Consider the following 15,094-nt stretch of genomic DNA (forward strand, 5'->3'; position numbering starts at 1 on the left):
AATTAGGTGCGGCCCCGGGGCTCCTGGCAAGCAGCAAGCATGGCTCTTAGCACTGCAAAGGTCAGGCAGCTCTGTTGGTCAAATGAGCAGAGCCCAATTTACAGGTAAGAAAATTCCCTGCTGAGCTTGTCCAAGTGCTTCACTGTAATTAGCATCTGTCACACTGCAAATCAAATAAGTGCCTAGAAGGATGCAGGGAGGGGCAGCAACCCAGCCATGGGAAAGAAATGGTGATGGAGGGATCTACTGGATGCTGGAGAGGCAGCGGAAGAAAGGGACTTAGGAGTTGTATGACCCAGGTCCTGTTCGTGATTCCACTTTGGCCATCCTGTGTGCGCTTCAGCTAGTCACGTAACTGCTCTGTGCCTCATATGCTCCATCTGCAAAAATAGGGGTCATTCCTATGCCTCTTTTTGATGCGCTTTGAGCTCTTCAGATGAAAAGTGCGATCTGAGCCCAAAGCACTGGGTTATTGTTACTACATGTGTTGTCTCCAAAGAGTAGCTAAAATTAAAATAAAAGAATATTAACTAGCAGTTTAATCAACTGCATTGCTGCAGCATTAGAGCAGTGTACAGACTCCTCCCAGAAGATGTTAGAAATCCAGCGATACACAAAGGGTGTGTGTTTACATCGTGATGCAGCCTTGTTCTCACTGCACTAGCAGCTCTGACCTGCTGGAATCACAGAGAGGAATGGTTATGGATGCCTTGTCCTGGGAGGTGCCTTGTGCTTCCTGCTGGAGGCTGAGTGCTCTCATCTGCCCCGAACTCAATGGGAGCTGAGCTGTTCAGCACCGGTCAGGATCAGGCCCTTAGAAAGGAAGAGTCCCCATTTCCTGCTTGGTAAACAAGAAAAACCTGATCTGCAGTTTCAGTTCAACTGAAGGTACCTGGGTCTGGGACTCATGCTCATGTTTTGTATTTATACCTGGGGGTAGGGGGGTGTTAATGAAATGTGAATACTGACCACATGCTGTTCAGTTGATGTTGGCCCACGCACCTTGGTAGAATAACCTCCACTCCCTGCCTAGCTTCCCTTCCCCATCACAGGTGGCCTTCAGCTGAATCCTGCCATTTTCCTGGTGTCATTTGGGAGGCATTATAGTCAGAATACTGATTTGGTAACTAAACAAGATGGACCTTCCAAAGGAATGAAACTGTTTTCTTCCTGTTTCTTCTGCTGCTGGGGCAGTGTCAGGACACCCTCCACCTAGGGACTGCCAGGACAGACCGGCCGCTTCTGGGAGCCATGTGGAGCCGGGTAGGGCGTCCGCCAGCCCCCCTCACCCCTGCAACAGTGGGGGTCTGGGCCATGAGCCCCTGGGCCACCCCTTCCCGAGCACCCGCTGCAGCCCTGGGCCACCCCCCAGCCCCGCACAAAGCAAAGCTTTAGTCAGGGGTATATAGTACAAGTCTTGGACAGGTCATGGGCCATGAATTTTTGTTTACTGCCTGTGACCTGTCCATGACTTTTACTAAAAATACCCATGACTAAAATGTAGCCTTAGGCATGATCACCTCAGCAGGCTGACTTATTTTCAGTGCCTGCATTTCTGTCCCGTGTGACCAATGACAGTGGTATTCACTACCCATAACAGAACGGGCTTCCTAAAGCAGAGTGTTATTTATTTAGAACCAAAGCTTTTCAGATGAAACAAATCTTAAAACAATAAATAGATTAATGCATGTCTAGCTTACCAGGTATCTAACACTCTTCCACATGAGGATTTTGGTAGGTAGGTCTAAGCTTCCTGTAGACACCCTGAAACCTCTAGGGTCTGGCCGGCATCATCTGTTGCTTTAGCTCACAAACCATTTCTCCCCCTGCTTCAGAGAGAGTCACCTTTAAAGACTGCTTAGTGTTTTGATCACTCCCCTATTTATAGACCTTTTGATCACTAGTCTCCTAGCCTGGCAGAATAAGTCTTGCATCTTTGTTAGAGACAAGATATAAGCTCTGTTCTTATGTGGGACCATTATGTTTCTTTCTGTTTGTTTTTCCAACAGGCCTCATTGAATTCGAGCATTATACGGTTATAATACTCATTCCACTACCCCAGTGTAAGTTACGCAGTCTATCTCAATAGCCAACAACTTCAATAATACAGCATACATAGAATTATTACATACTGGGGGTCTTAGATTATTACACAGCAGCTTTGTGCCCATCACACCATGACTTGTGCACTCTCCAAAAGAAGGCAATCAGGTTATAGAATTTTCTAGCTAGTTGTCTTTGAAAGCCTGAAACTGTGACCACTGAAGTCAACGGCAAAGGCTCCCTTTGATTTTAATGGCCCTTAGAAGAGTTCACACAAGCATACTGATGAGTAAAGTGCACTGCACTGTACTGGTGAATAACCCAACATGCCCCACAGATGCTTACCTCTCCCCTCCCACCCCTCTTCCAGCTATAGCCCCCTCCCCTTTCAGCAGGCAGCCCTGCCCCACCTCCCTGCTGCTGGAATCTGTCCGTGTCAAGAGATGAGGCAGTAAAAATAGCCCCAACAGACCACCTTACGTTTCAATAGTAAAGAGTTTACATTTTATGGGGAATTTCAGGTTGGCCCACAGGCAGGGCTGGCTCCAGACCCCAGCGTGCCAAACGCGCGCTTGGGGCGGCGTCCTGCGGGAGGGCGGCAGGCGGCTCCGGTGAACCTCCCGCAGGCATGCCTGCGGAGGGTCCGCTGGTCCCGGGGCTCCGGTGGAGCATCCGCAGGCGTGCCTGCGGGAGGTCCACCGGAGCCGCAAGACCAGCAGACCCTCCGCAGGCACATCTGCGGGAGGTCCCCCGGAGACGCGGGACCGGCAACCGCCAGAGCGCCCCCCGCGGCGTCCCGCCCTGCTTGGGGCGGCGGAAATCCTAGAGCCGCCCCTGCCCACAGGCCAGCAGGAGGCAAAACAATATCCCCTTCCTCAGTATAAGGGCTGCAAGATCGAAAGCCCTGATGAAATGCTCTGACCCTTACCTCTCTGGCTGCCCCTGGCTAGTCTGCCTGAGAAATCACAGGGCTGTGTCTGTGTAGACTGAAGCACTGTTTCCTATAAGGAAATGGAGAGGAGTTTCTCAGAAGTGCATTTAAATATATGTCATAGAGAAGCCAAATATACTCGCCAAGGCCCTTGGTGTGTGTTTACCCAAGGGTGCCGTAACCCAGTATTATCTGTTATGAAGGAAAGTGGGAGGAGTGAAACAAAGGGCATGTTTTTTTTCCAAAGAGCCAGCTTGTCTGCTGGCTACACTCTCCTGTTGTAGGCAGTGTTGTTGTAGCCCTTTCAGTCCCAGGCTATTAGAGAGACCAGGTGGGTGTGGTAATAGCTTGGACTAACTTCAGTTGGTGAGAGAGACAAGCTTTAGAGCTACCTAAAGCTCTTCTTCAGGTCTGGGAAAGGTACTCGGAGTGTCACAGCTAAATAGAAGATTGATCAGATAGTTTAGTAGTCTAGAGTCATGGTGTTAATAAGGACACTGGATTTATGGCTTATTACAATGTTGCCGGCCCAGAGGGCCCGAGGGGGCAACAGCGGGTTCGTTGCCTGGTGTCCGTCGCACTAATTAACACACCAGGGTGGAGAAGCAAACCAAGTTTATTCAAGATCTTGAAAAGGCACTAGGAGAAGCAATATCTCAAATCAAGCGCACTGGTTACAAGCAAGTTCCCCTTTTATATTCCAAGCTGTTTGTACAAGCCTTTGTTTTCTCCCTGTTTCTTCCCTTCCTCCCTCCCCCTTGCAGCAGTTACACTAGGCACTAAATTGTAGCTTGTTAGAACCATTCTCATCTGCATGTTTATCTATGGCCTTCACGGCACAGACGCATGCAGACTTTCCTCCCTCTTCTCCCCAGTATCACTACCCCTTTTTGCTGTTTCGAGCTGTACTGCAGCTGCGAGCTAAGAAAGCTGACAGTTACAAATTTTTGCTTTTTGGCTGTTAGCATTTTAGGCTGGTTAAAGTTTACAACATGGAAGAACTTTGGTTCACTCAGGCCTAGAGACACAACTTTGGTTTACTTAGGCCTAGGGACACCACCAACAACAATCTGTAACCCACTAACTTCCTTTTTGCCGTATGACTGCATAGGTGTTAACGAGCCACTTCACCTTGAATGGTCCCTTAGAATATGTGCTAACTACTTATGCTAAACTATCTGTTTGATCTTGTATTTAGCTGGGACACTCTCAGTCTACACTACAAAATGATGTTGACCTAAGTTAGGTTGGCATACAGTTGCAGCAATTACATTGTTTGTGTGCGTCCACACTGCACTCCATGTGATGGAGGTGCGTGTCCTCACCAGGAGCACTTGTGTTGATGCAGAGTGCAGTGCATCATGGTAGCTATCCCACTGTGCACCTTGCCTCCATCCAGTGCAGGGTGTTGTGGTAAATTTTCACAATGCCTCATTGGGACAAAACGAGTCGCGCAAGGGTGACTGGGAGCATGGATTCAACTTCCCAGAATGCAGTATTCTCCATCCCATAATTGCACCTGCATCCCATAAACCCACGCTTCCCTCTTCGCTGTCCACCATCTCCAACAGAAGCATGGAGCCTGCACAGCGTTGCATTATGGTGATGAGCAATGTGAGCACAGGCCATCTGATCTTGCAGTAATTGCAGAGCTGCAAGAGGCACCGCGGGGAGCATGATGATTCCTTGGAGGCTAGATTGCTGTGGGACATAGAAACAATTCAAGATTGTTGGCAGCATTCACAGAGCAGCTTCAGACAGTGGATTGCTGGTTTTTGGGCCCAAGAAACAAGCACTGACTGTTGGGATCACATTCTCATGCAGGTTTGGGATGATGAGCAGTGGCTGCAGAACTTTCAGATGTGCAAGGCTACATTCCTAGATCTGTGTGCAGAGCTCGCCCCAGCCCTTCAACTCAAAGACACCAAAATGAGATCTGCATTGACAGTGGAGAAGGGAGCAGCAATTGCACAGTGGAAATTTGCAATGCCAGATTGCTACTGATCAGTTGGGAATCAGTTTGGAGCTGGGAATTCCACTGGGGCTGTTGTGATGCAACTGTGCAGGGCCATTAATCGCCTCCTGCTATGAAGGACTGTGAGTCTTCCCAAACTGCAGTGGGCAATAGATGGCATGCATATCCCTGTTTTATCACCAGACCACCTTGCAACAGAGTACATTAACAGAAAGAACTAGTTTTCTATGGTAAAGCAAGCTCTGGTGGATCACCAGGGATGCTTTACTGACATCATTGTGGGCTGGTCAGGGAAGGTTCATGACCCACAGATCTTTAAGAACACAGGAATGTTCAGAAAGCTGCAAGCAGGGACTTTCTTCCCCGACCGGTGGATTATCGTTGGGGATGTTGAAATACCAATAGTTATCCTGGGCGACCCAGCCCTACCCCTTGCTCCAGTGGCTCAAGAAGCTGTACACTGGGCACCTCAACAACACCAAGGAGTGCTTCAGCGGGTGCAGAATGACTGTTGAGTGTGCCTTTGGATATTGAAAGGGTCACTGGCACTCTCTACTCATGAGATTGGACCTCAATGAAAAAATATCCCAATGGTTATAGCTGCCTGCTGTGTCCTGCATAATATCTGTGAAGCAAAGGGGCAAAGTTTCCATGGGGTGAAGGGTGGAGGTGGAGCAGCTGTCTGGTGATTTTGAGCAGCTGGACACCAGGTCTTTAAGAAGAACTCAGTGTGGAGCTATTGGGCTCAGGGAGGCATTGTAAGACCATTTTAATAGTGAGCCAGAGTAGCGTGTGTTGCTATCGTGTGCTCTAGCTGGCCTTGCTCTTTTGCAGCTCTGTTATGAACCCTGTGGTGAGTGCTGTGTGTAGTAATATAACACTGCCAGTGCACCGATGCTGTCTGTGAATGATGGCAGCACCACCCAGCATAAGTTGTGATCTAATAAAAATGAATGATGTTTCCCAAAATAGATGTTTATTACATAACAATGCAAACAGAAAAACATTTATAACTTAATAAAATGTGATACGTTAAGGGAAAAAAACGTATGAAGGGGAAAGAACAGTCGTTTCTATCTCAGGTGCACATACACAAATCATGTCTTTCACAGGTCAGTGTATGTGCGGCTGTGAAGGTCTTTAACGTCCCCAAGAGGTGGAATGGTAGGGGTAGTGCAGCCGCCCCTGGTGCCATGTGGAATGTTGGCAGGGGGTGTAGGGAGGTCCCGATATGCAGTTCTCTACGGACTGCAGAGGGGGGCAAGCATGGATTGTTGAACCTGCAGGTCCACCAGAGTCTGCTGCATGTCTGTTTGCTGCCTGAGAAGCGCAAGCATTTCCTGCTGCACGTCCCTCTCCTTTTCCTGCACCTTTCTCCGCACTGCCTGTCTGGCCAGATTGTCTGCAAGGGTGATCCTCCAAGGCCTATGCTCATTATCTGAAGCAGCGGAGGCTTGCAGGATTTTTTGCAACATGTCATCCTGAGTCCTCTTTCTCCTTCTCCTTATCTGGCTCAGCCATTCTGCTGGTATGGATGGAGAGACCCCCAAGGCCACGTTTGCAGCTGCTGAAGATACAGTACACAGAGGTACTGTTGTCAGTGTATTCACGAGATAAATTGAAACTTAGGATACTGAACTCACTCCCCTTGATCCAGACAAGTTTTAAGCACTCTATTTTCGCTTCTCCTTGGGATGTATACAGCATGGCGGCAGTCACAGTGCCATCCATGGTGAGTATGGCCCTGGGGCGGGGGGCAAATTGGGAAAATGAGGGGAGATAGCTCACAGGCATGAGTATATGTGTATAGGGCAATTGAACTGAATACTGGCACTGTTTTCCATAGGCGGAGCTGGATTTTAGCCGATATTTCAGTCCTGAGGGTAACGGAGGGTGAATAGAGACAACTCCTGCAGATGTCCGGCTGCAGACCAAGGCTGTATGCTGCCAGCCTGTTTGCTGCAATGGTGCCTGCTGAACTAATCGCTGAGTGGTGTGGGAAATTGTCCTACCGCAGTGGAAGAAATAAGGCAGTTCCTCCCCAGAAACCTTCAGCAGAGGATTGCAGACTATCTGCAGGAAAGTTTCAGCGAGATATCTACGGAGGATTTATGGGACATCCCAGTGCACATATATACAAATTGTTCCGTGAGGCCCCATCTGCCTAACTCTAGAGGGGGATGAGAAGCGGATAGCAACTCTACGTCTCTTGGTTGTTTCACTGTCTCCTCTAGCATAAGTAAAAAAGAGTAAATCAACAGATGTGTCCTGCTACTTTGGGGGTTCCGGCTCTGTAATTTCTAAGCAAACCACATACTTACCAGAGGTTCCTTACCCTGCATCAGGCTCATCCGTACTCAACTGTTAGGACTGGTTGGACTGCGCTGGAGTCAAAAACAGGTCCTGGGTCACTGCACTGCTGGATCCCCTGGTCATCTCTCTTCCGTATTCCATGTTCCTTCTCGCTGTTCATGGCGGGGGCCTCTGCCTTGGGGACCTACAAAGCATATACAGGGCTCTTGGGGATGGTGGTGGGGTCTTATCCCAGGATGGCGCGCAGCTCTTTGTAGAAGCGGCAGGTCTGTGATTCCACAGCCAGTGCTTAATTTGTAATGAAAGAGGTGCTGGGGGCTCAAGCAATTTTTTTACGTTCATAACTGATGCAGCAAGCCCAGAAGTGCTGGGGCTATGAACTGCCAAGCCCAGAGGTGCCGGGGGCTCAGGCCTGGCACAAATTAAGCATTGTCCACACCAGAGTGATTGTTAGCCTCCCTTGCCTTCTGGTTCTCCTGCCGCAGCTCCTTGGCTTTCACGCATCACTGCTGCTGGTCCCTATTGTAGCCCTTCTCCTCCTTGCCTCAAGCGATCTGCTTGTAGATGTTGACATTTCTATGGCTGGATCAGGGCTGTGCCTGCACTGCCTCTTCTCCTGACAGACCCAAAAGATCCGACCCCGCCCCGTTCCTGGTGTACTCCAGGCAGGAGCGCGTCTGTAGCATGTAGCCAGCATGGTTAGCGGGGCAGTTGCTAGGCACGCTCTAGAGCTGCTAGGTGAGCTCTCCAAGCCGGGCAAACAAGAAATGGAACTTCAGAAATTCATGGGGCTTTAAAGCGGAGGGGTGGCTTCCTGTATACCTGCTGCTGGGCAGTGGTGTTCACAATGGTGACCAGAGCAGTCAAGGTGCGGCATTATGGGATACCTCCTGGAGGCTACTGACAGCCAATGTAGGTAATGCAGTGTCTACACTGACACTGCTTCGACCTAACTACATCGACCTAAACTCTCCGCTGCTCATGGAGGTGGAGTTAGTAAGTCGGCATAGTGGGTGAGTTACGTTGGCGAGAGCGAAATTTTAGTGTAGACACTGTGACGGGTTGGGTCACAGAGACCCCCTTGGGACTGTCACTTGATGTGCTGAGACTACCTCTGAGCCCATTTGCCCTGCCACCTTGGGACTGCCTTGCTGAGCCAGATACACTAATCTGCTGCAACACAGACCCAGGGTCCATCCCACACCCCCAAAGCTGCAGGCTTAACTAAAAACAGCTTAACAAGTGCTCCTGTCTCTAGCACCCAGACACCCAGCTCCCAATGGGATCCAAACCCCTAATAAATCCGTTTTACTCTGTATAAAGCTTATACAGGGTAAACCCATAAATTGTCCACCCTGTATAACTGATAGAGAGAGATGCACAGCTGTTTGCTCCCCCAGGTATTAATTACTTACTCTGGGTTAACTAATAAGCAAAAACTGATTTTATTAAGTATAAAAAGTAGGATTTAAGTGGTTCCAAGTAATAAGACAGAACAAAGTAAGTTACCAAGCAAAATAAAACAAAATACACAAGTCTAAGCCTAATACATTAAGAAACTGATTACAGATAAAATCTCACCCTCAGAGATGTTCCAATAAGCTTCTTTCACAGACTGGACTCCTTCCTAGTCTGGGCCCAATCCTTTCCCCTGGTACAGTCCTTGTGAGCTCCAGCTCAGGTGGTAACTAGGGATTTCTCAGGACTGGAACCTTCTTTGTTCTGTTCCGCCCCCTTTTATAGCTTTGGCCCAAGGCGGGAATCCTTTGTCTCTCCAGATCCCCACCCCTCCTTCTCAATGGAAAAGCACCAGGTTTATGATGGATTTCAGTATTAGGTGACATGGTCACATGCCACTGTAAGACCTCCTCCTTCATTACCTTTATTACATAGAAAGGTTTGCAGGTAAACAAAGCCATCGACGGTCAATTGTCCTAGTTAATGGGAGTCATCAAGATTCTAAACCGCCATTAATGGCCCACACTTTGCATAATTACAATAGGACCTCAGAGTTATAGTTCATATTTCTAGTTTCACATACAAGAATGATACATTCACATAAACAGGATGACCACACTCAGTAGATTATAAGGCCTGGTCTACACTACGCGTTTAAACCGGTTTTAGGAGCATAAAACCGATTTAACGCTGCACCTGTCCACACCAAGAGGCCCTTTATATCGATATAAAGGGCTCTTTAAACCGGTTTCTGTACTCCTCCCTAACGAGAGGAGTAGCGCTAGTATCGGAATTGCCATATCGGATTAGGGTTAGTGTGGCCGCAAATCGACGGTATTGGCCTCCGGGAGCTATCTCACAGTGCACCACTGACCGCTCTGGACCGCAATCTGAACTCGGATGCAGTGGTCAGGTAGACAGGAAAAGCCCCGCGAACTTTTGAATATTTCCTGTTTGCCCAGCGTGGAGCTCCGATCAGCACGGGTGGCGATGCAGTCCGAAATCAAAATAAAAAAAAGAGCTCCAGCATGGACCATGCGGATGTGATCGCAGTAAGGGCAGGCAAATCCGTTCTATCAGCGCTCCGTTACAGAAGATGAAATTCAGAATCATTTTTAAAAATTCTCCAGACAGATGCCATAGCAGGGACTCAGCGCACTGCAGCGTGACAAGCGTAACGGAAAGCCAAAGAATCAAATGGACGCTCATGGACTGGAGGACTCAAGCTATCCCACAGTTCCTGCAGTCTCCGAAAAGCATTTGCATTCTTGGCTGAGCTCCAAGTGCCTCTAGGGTCAAACAAACAGTGTCCATGGTGGTTCAGGGCATAGCTCGGCAATGTACACCCCCACTCACCCACCCCAGAAGTAAAAGGGAAAAAATCCTCTCGTGACTATTTAACATGTCACCCTATCTTTACTGAATGCTGCAGATAGACGCGATGCTGCAGCACTCAACACCAACATCCTTGCTCCCCCCTGCCATGGGTGGCTGATGGTGCAAAACGACTGGTATCCGTCCTCATCATCATGAGCTTTTTGGCATGTGGTGCAGTGCAAAAGGACTGGTAACCATGCCGACTAGCATCTGTCAGGTCCCCCAATGTCAAGTGCACCTAATTTTTCATGGTAGATGGTGCAGTATGGTTGATAACCATCTTCATCATAGCAACAGGGGGCTGAGCTTCATCAGCCCCCACCCTTCATGTGTAAAGAAAAGATTCAATTGCCCCTGGACTAGCAGAGGGATGTTGGGCTCCTCTCCTCCACACTCCTTACTGTCCTGTCTGGACTATCATAGCAGCTGGAGGCTGCCTTCCACTCATTTCTCACTAACAAGTCACTGTGTCTTATTCCTGCATTCTTTATTACTTCATCACACAAGTGGGGGGACACTGCTATGGTAGCCCAGGAAGGCTGTGGGAAGAATGGAATCAACAGGTGGGGTTGTTGCAGGAGCACCCCCTGTGAATAGAATACAGCTCATAATTTATGCAGGATCTGACACAGAGCAGCTGTGCGCTCTGGTTCTATGCTACTGTGGTTCTCTAGTACACTTGCCCATATTCTAGGCAGGACTGATTCTGTTTTTTGATACCATAAAGGAGGGATTGACTCAGGGAGTCATTCCCAATTTTGGCTTTTGCGCCCCTGGCTAAGAGCAGCCAGGGGCACTTATGACAGCAACAGATGGCGCAGTGCAAAAGGACTGGTAACCATGATCATCTTTTTACCAATTTATGGATTGGTAGATGGTACAGTATGGTTGATAACCATCTCTGCTGTCATGCAAAAGCAAAAGCATGCTGCTGTGTAGCGCTGCTGGACCGCCTCTGTCAGCGGCATCTAGTACACATACGGTGACAGTCACAAAAGGCAAAACAGGCTCCATGATTGCCATGCTATGGCATCTGCCAGGGCAATCCAGGGAAAAAAGCCACGAAATGCTTGTCTGCCGTTGCTTTCCCGGAGGAAGGAGTGACTGACGACATTTACCCAGAACCACCCGCGACAATGATTTTTGCCCCATCAGGCACTGGGATCTCAACCCGGAAATTGCAAGGGACGGGGGAGGCTGCGGGAACTATGGGATAGCTAGGGAATAGCTACCCACAGTGCAACGCTCCAGAAATCGACGCTAGCCTCGGACCGCAGACGCACACCACCGAATTAATGTGCTTAGTGTGGCCACGCGCACTCGATTTTATAAAATCTGTTTTACAAAACCGGTTTATGCAAATTCGGAATAGTCCCGTAGTGTAGACGTATTTGTAATGATACCTTGCAAGAGACCTTTTGCATGAAGCATATTCCAGTTACATTATATTCACACTCATTAGCATATTTTCATAAAATCATATGGAGTGCAACGTTACAGACACCTCCACAGTTAGGTCGATGTATGCTGCCTTGCGCCGACCTAACTGTAGTGTAGACCAGGCCTTAGTACCTTTCCCAGCCCTGATGAAGAGCTCTGTGTGGCTTGAATGCTTTTCTCTCTCACCAACAGACATTGGTCCCATAAAAGAGATTACCTGAGCCACCTTGATACTCTGCTGTTGACAGGCTTGTAATGTGACCCTGCAATGCTATCCATGATACAAAGGTGTAATAGCCAGGATGGCCTGAAGCTGGTCGCAGAATCATTTTGTTTTAATGAAAAATGTCAATGTAAATGATGTTTTTGCCCAAACATTTTGGGGTTTTGCCAAAAAGCTGAACATAAAAAATATTTCCCATTTTGGCATCTGCAAACGAAGGCACAACAAAACGAAATGAATTTTCTGGTTTTCATTTTTTTAAAATGAAAATTCAAAACAAGTTTAGGAAAATAAACATTTTCCATGGAAATGTTTGTTTCTATGAAGAAAACAAATCTCAAACGAAAAATTTCAGCCAGCAATACTAGCAACTCTGTCCTGAGTGTGGCCTTTACTGCATGCACTCAGGAAGCCTGGCTGTAGGGAAAAGACTCAAAAGGCTGAGCATTGTGGATTCAGGGTATTAATCGAGAGGCAAGAGTGAGGTGCCAGGAACTATAGTGACCTCAGAAGAGTGAAGCTTTTGATGTCACCAGATCCCGAGATGTCTTTTTTCCCATTAACTTTATGGATTTCAGATGAGTCTCTCTTCATAGTAGTGTCATCACAAGAACAATTTGGATTGGGTGTAAATCACTTGGAACTAGTTCCTGCTGGCCCCTGCCCAAATACAATGGTATGGCTCACTGGTCCATACTTCTCAGGGGATCTCATGGCTCCTTTTTTGCAGATGGGCCCCAGCTTAGTAACTAAGGAACAGCTGTACTTTCTAGAGCTAAATCTATGCCTTTCATAAAATCATAGCATATCAGGATTGGAAGGGACCTCAGGAGGTCATCTAGTCCAACACCCCGCTCAAAGCAGGACCAAGCCCCCAACTAAATCTTTAGAAGGATCTTGTAGTTAGAGCAGTGGACTGGGAGAACTGGGTTCTCTTCCTGGCTCTGCTAATGACCTTGTGCATGGCCTTGAGCAAGTCACATAACCTCTCTGTGTGGCTCAGTTTCCAGCTGTAAAATGGCGATGATAATGCAGTAATTGCCTTTCATAAGTGAAGTTTAATTCATTAACACTTTTAAAGTGCTTTGACATCCTCACAGAGAAGGCGCCAGAAAGATGAAAAGTATTACATGGTCATATTCCCTATTTATTGCCAACAGAACCTTCAGATGCTGAATACTCAGATGGTGTAGTACTGACAATGAATTGCATTTGAGTTTCTCTAGTTGTTCTGTAATTTCCTTAAGGATATCAGTCCCCATTAAGTGTGGGTAGATCCAGGAACGCTGCATCCTGTACCTTGCAGTAGAGCCCTGTGTGGGATTATTTTTTAACTCCCGCTGTCACTCTCTCTTGCTCCCACATTCTTTCTTGCATTTTTATCCTGCTCTCACCTGCAAAAACCTTCGATCTTGCAAATCCCCCAAGAGAGACAGATTTCCCCCTTACTACTAAAAAAGAAAAACAAAACAAAACTCAGTCAGTTAACATATATATATATATATATATATATATAAAACATAATTCAGACACAATGTTTACCACTGAAATTATAAAACAAATCTTGCTTAAACCATGTAAAAACATTTTAACTCCTGTTAGCAAATCTCTTTTGATCTCTCATTTAAATTTAAGTACTAAAACCTTTATTTAAAAGAAGAAAAACTTGCTTTACGTTGCTGAAATTCTATTTATGACAAATTGACGAGAGATTTAGTGTTTTCCTGCAAATTACCATTGTGTGTTTCTTTTCTTGGCCGACCCAATCCTGCCCACAACAAAGCACATTTTACCCATGCCTGCTTTTATGGCAGTGGGTCCTCTGGGACCCGCGAGATCCCAGTCCCGCTGCAGGGCTCTTATCTTGCAGTGTCCCAGACACGTTTCTTGGCGTTGCCATTTTTGAGTTCCTGACTCTCCCTTTTATAAAATGCCCAGCTACACACTGGACAGTTGCAGAAGTGGGAATCCAAAATGGCAGCTACTATCTGATAGCTCCTTTCGCTCTCGTGACAATCTTGTAACTCATCCTCGTCAGAGCAGCATGGTAGCTAATACTGAATAGGAGAATCAGCCATCTACATACATACATTGGTCATGCTTTAGTTAGCAATGGACCATAATCTCTACTCTCCTTTCCCTCTGCCATAGGCAGAATTCTTTAAAATCCCAGGCTCCTGCCATTGGGATTATCCTACTGTGATCTTGCTATGAATGGGTCTGCATTTATTGCATTACTCACACACAGCCACTAGGTGGCAGCAGGTCATGCCCAATAGGTTCAAGTTTGGGCTGAGCTGCAGGGACTTGCAGGATGTATGTATAAGCATGCAGCAGGCACCTGTCATATAGATGATGGCATTATCTCTCTGTGTCGCTCTTTCGCACCTCCCTCCTCCCGACTTGGCTGACATACAGGGTATACTCTGAAGGAGAGTCCCAGTCAGAAGAGCACTCATGATGACTTGGAGGCATAAGGAAGAGGGAAATAGAGGGACTCCTTAGGGCTTTAAAGGAGAGAAGGGAAGGGAAGGACTCAGAGGGGGCGGGATCACTTGTTAGGTTGGCAGTATTCTGCTTTGAACCTCAGAGCATCTGTTTGGTCCCAGCTAGCCAATGGCCCACCGAGTCATGTATCCTGTCTGACACGTGAGATGTGGTGTAGTAAGCTAGGCACAAGATAAGAAAAAAACCTGTAATTTAGGGGACAGAAGGGATAATCGGAGAACAGGAACAGAAGAGTTACAAATATGAGTTTGTCTTGACTAACGTGCTAGCTAAACCCAACCAAAACGTGTCCTTCCCCCTAGGCTAGCTGGAGGGTAACACCTTTAGCCTCGGTTTTATCTGGTCAAGTTGTAGCTTAGGCTCCTGCCACTTTTCCTAGACAAGACAAACCCTCTAAGGCTATGAGTTATTCAGAGATGTCATGCACAGCTCTTGAAGGTACTTATCTGGGCCTCCTCACTGTAGTATCTGTAACCTTCTCTGGAATTGGTTGTTCCTAACATATTACACAAAGCCTCTAGGGGGATACTCCTGGACTACAGCAGCAATGGCTACAGAAGCTCAGGACTCTTTTCCCAGATTGCCTAGATTCCAGGGTGGAGATAAAACAATCTGGACGGTACTACCAGAACCAATCATAAGCCAAAACTCAGAGACAAAGGGTTTGCTTATACTTTGGGGTTTTGGTTGTGTTCAGAGTATGGCAGAGAGAGAAGCATCACAGCCAGGGAGGACTCTTCTACTCTCCATGTGCCTAACCAAGGGAAGACTTTTGCTAGTCTACTTAGATGACCTCACCATCTCCGGGAAGCCCCTAAAGGACCAT

At 47.4% G+C, this 15,094-nt stretch overlaps 1 protein-coding gene across 8 annotated transcripts in view; it reads right to left on the reverse strand.

Annotated features, from left to right (window-relative positions):
• LOC123362248 (apolipoprotein L6-like) overlaps positions 1-15,094 on the reverse strand; it is a 70,277-nt gene that overhangs the window by 10,032 nt on the left and 45,151 nt on the right. For 4 of the 8 annotated variants that reach the window (XM_045002663.1, XM_045002662.1, XM_045002660.1 and 1 more), the window contains 2 exons: positions 13,155-13,211; positions 2,972-3,044 (listed from right to left, as the gene is read on the reverse strand). The gene's annotated coding sequence lies outside the window, so the exon portion shown is untranslated. Of the gene's footprint in view, positions 1-1,700; positions 1,830-2,971; positions 3,130-13,154; positions 13,212-15,094 lie in introns of those variants that run through there. The other 4 variants (XM_045002661.1, XM_045002665.1, XM_045002658.1 and 1 more) reach the window with 3 other exon arrangements.

This window comes from Mauremys mutica, chromosome 1 (genome assembly GCF_020497125.1).
Source record: "Mauremys mutica isolate MM-2020 ecotype Southern chromosome 1, ASM2049712v1, whole genome shotgun sequence".
In the NCBI taxonomy this organism is placed as follows: Eukaryota; Metazoa; Chordata; order Testudines; family Geoemydidae; genus Mauremys; species Mauremys mutica.